Below are 3,658 nucleotides of genomic sequence, written 5' to 3' on the forward strand. Positions count from 1 at the left end.
AGTGAAAACAATGTACTTAGCAAATGTCAAATTGGCTTTTTACCAAATTATTGTATGACAGACCACGTATTCACCCTGCACACCCTAATTGTCCACTCACCAACCAATAAAAACAGAGCAAACTAGAATGCTATTTGGCCCAACATGGTCAACACAACATGGTAGCAGCACAACATGGCAGCAGCACAACATGGTAGAAACACAACATGGTAGCAACACAACATGGCTGCAGCACAACATGGTAGGAACACAACATGGTAGCAACACAACATGGCTGAAGCACAACATGGTAGGAACACAACATGGTAGGAAAACACAACATGGTAGAGGAACAACATGGTTTATACTGTATATTGTTATTGTGTATATATTTCCAATCATAACTACTTTTTTTTACGACTTTATTACTTAGCTATTTGTGTATATTTTTGTTAAGGAGAGCTTGCAAGTAAGCATTTCACTGTAGTTTACACCCTGTGCATGTGACGAATTAACTATGGTATGATGATGAACTCACCATTCATATCAGCTGTCATAGTCAACAGAATAGTTGACTGACTTGACTAACACTATCTAGTCATCAATTTCGTTATGGGGAACTACCATTAAAGTGACTATCAACACGGTCATAATGCAGAACACTAATCAAGACTGTTACCTTTCCTTTACAACGGCAGGGGTGCACCGTTCCTGGAGGTACTGCAATACCAGGTCGATGCGTGGAGTGGACGGAGCAAGCCCCTATTCCATCTCCCTGTTCCAAAAATCAATTTAATATATGGTCCCCAGATAGGGGACGTATCAGATATTAAACTGATAAGAACAGATACTACACTTGATCTTAGCCAAAAGGCCGAGAAGCGATACCGCAATGCTTTCGGGAGGAAGGTGCCGTTCTCGGACACGTCAAATTCGTTAACGGTTACACCAAAATGAGCTCTGTAAACTTTCCACTAAATATTAAAGATAATTCTTTAAAAAAAAGTGTGACATAGATTGGGAGTTGATCAACGTCGGGAATAACCACTTTTGACTGTTACAAAGTAACACATTGGGAGGTTCCCCAGTCACGGCGTTATCCACCCTCCAATCGGAAACGAGAGAAAGCCTTGTTGAATTAAAACCAGATTAACAGCTACATTTTAATAATAATACATGAAATACTGGTGGGGGAAACAATTTGGAGACAATTATATTGACATAACATTTGATCTTATATCAAATATCTCTGGTAGCATTACTGCCACAAGGGAACGGAAGTAATTGTCCACATGGTGGCGCCAGAGTTCCACCGACCGCCGCCTTGTCCAAGCTGTACAACAAGCGTCTAAGGCACTGCATCTCAGTGCTACAGGCGTCACTACAGACACCCTGGTTCGAATCCAGGCTGTATCACAGCCGGCCGTGATTGGGAGTCCCATAAGGCGCTGCACAATTGGCCCAGCGTCGTCCGGGTTTGGCCGGTGTAGGCGTCATTGTAAATAAGAACTTGTTCTTATTAAGTTCTTAACTGACTTGCCTAGTTAAATAAAAGTAAACTCAAATAAAGGTTAAATAAAATAATAAATAATAATCAAAACATTCTAAAGCGCATACATCAGCTCGGCAGGTTAAGCCCTACAGAAGCTTGGGTCTCCATAATTCATACATGCAAATCAGAACACTATCAGAATTCGGAATAATGGCACAGCTATTTATATCCTATTTCACTGTGGAAAAATCTATCTAATATATGGTCCCCAGATATATGGTCCCCAGATATTAAACTGATAAGAACAGATTTCTTTTATATTGGATTCTTTTTTCTTAAAATAGCTCATACTTTTACATAATCATTTGTACACCTTAAAACGGCATAATATGCATAAAAACTGCATTGAAACATGATATGTTAAAATAAGTACTTTTAGAGAGAGAGAGAGAGAGAGAGACATAGAGAGACATAGAGAGAGAACAAGTGAGAGAGAGAGAGAGACAGGACAGAGAGAAACAGCAGAGAAACAGCAGAGAGACAGCAGAGAGAGAGACATAGAGAGAGAGAACAAGTGAGAGAGAGAGAGAGACAGGAGAGAAAGAAACAGTAGAAAGACAGCAGAGAGACAGCAGAGAGAGCGACAGCAGAAAGAGAGAGAGACAGCAGAGAGAGAGAGAGAGAGAGAGAGAGACTACCGTGGGATATGCGTCAACAGCAACCTTGGGAAAGTCCTCTGCATTATCATTAACAGCAGACTCGTACATTTCCTCAGTACTGAGCAAATGTCAAATTGGCTTTTTACCAAATTACCGTACAACAAACCATGTATTCACCCTGCACACCCTAACGTGACAAACAAACAAACCAAAACAAAGGCAAAGTCTTCTCATGCTTTGTTGATTTCAAAAAAGCCTTCAACTCAATTTGGCATGAGGGTCTGCTATACAAATTGATGGAAAGTGGTGTTGGGGGAAAACATACATTATAAAATCCATGTACACAAACAACAAGTGTGCGGTTAAAATAGGCAAAAAACACACACATTTCTTTCCACAGGGCCGTGGGGTGAGACAGGGATGCAGCTTAAGCCCCACCCTCTTCAACATATATATCAACGAATTGGCGAGGGCACTAGAACAGTCTGCAGCACCCAGCCTCACCCTACTAGAATCTGTAGTCAAATGTCTACTGTTTGCTGATGATCTGGTGCTTCTGTCACCAACCAAGGAGGGCCTACAGCAACACCTAGATCTTCTGCACAGATTCTGTCAGACCTGGGCCCTGACAGTAAATCTCAGTAAGACAAAAATAATGCTGTTCCAAAAAAGGTCCAGTCACCAGGACCCCAAATACAAATTCCATCTAGACACCGTTGCCGTAGAGCACAGAAAAAACTATACATACCTCGGCCTAAACATCAGCGCCACAGGTAACTTCCACAAAGCTGTGAACGATCTGAGAGACAAGGCAAGAAGGGCATTCTGTGCCATCAAAAGGAACATAAAATTCAACATACCAATTAGGATCTGGCTAAAAATACTTGAATCAGTTATAGAACCCATCGCCCTTTATGGTTGTGAGGTCTGGGGTCCGCTCACCAACCAAGAATTCACAAAATGGGACAAACACCAAATTAAGACTGCATGCAGAGCAGAATTAGGCCGATACCCGCTAATTATCAAAATCCAGAAAAGAGCTGTTAAATTCTACCACCACCTAAAAGGAAGCGATTCCCAAACCTTCCATAACAAAGCCATCCCCTACAGAGAGATGAACCTGGAGAAGAGTCCCCTAAGCAAGCTGGTCCTGAGGCTCTGTTCACAAACACAAACAGACCCCACAGAGCCCCAGGACAGCAACACAATTAGACCCAACCAAATCATGAGATTTAACACATTGGAAAGGATTAACAAAAAAACTGAGCAAACTGGAATACTATTTGGCCCTAAACAGAGAATACACAGTGGCAGAATACCTGATCACTGTGACTGACCCAAACTTAAGGAAAGCTTTGACTATGTACAGACTCAGTGAGCATAGCCTTGTTGTTGAGAAAGGCCGCTGTAGGCAGACCTGGCTCTCAAGAGAAGACAGGCTATGTGCACACTGCCCACAAAATGAGGTGGAAACTGAGCTGCACTTCCTAACCTCCTGCCCAATGTATGACCATATTAGAGGCACATA

At 42.0% G+C, this 3,658-nt stretch overlaps 1 non-coding gene across 1 annotated transcript; it reads right to left on the reverse strand.

The window, feature by feature from the left end:
* Window positions 1-674: 674 nt before the first annotated feature.
* LOC115197805 (U2 spliceosomal RNA) lies at window positions 675-865 on the reverse strand. Its single transcript, XR_003879063.1, has one exon. It is a non-coding gene; the product is annotated as a U2 spliceosomal RNA (small nuclear RNA).
* Between the last annotated feature and the right edge of the window lie 2,793 nt (window positions 866-3,658).

The sequence above is a fragment of the Salmo trutta genome, chromosome 7, assembly GCF_901001165.1.
Source record: "Salmo trutta chromosome 7, fSalTru1.1, whole genome shotgun sequence".
Classification (NCBI taxonomy): domain Eukaryota; kingdom Metazoa; phylum Chordata; class Actinopteri; order Salmoniformes; family Salmonidae; genus Salmo; species Salmo trutta.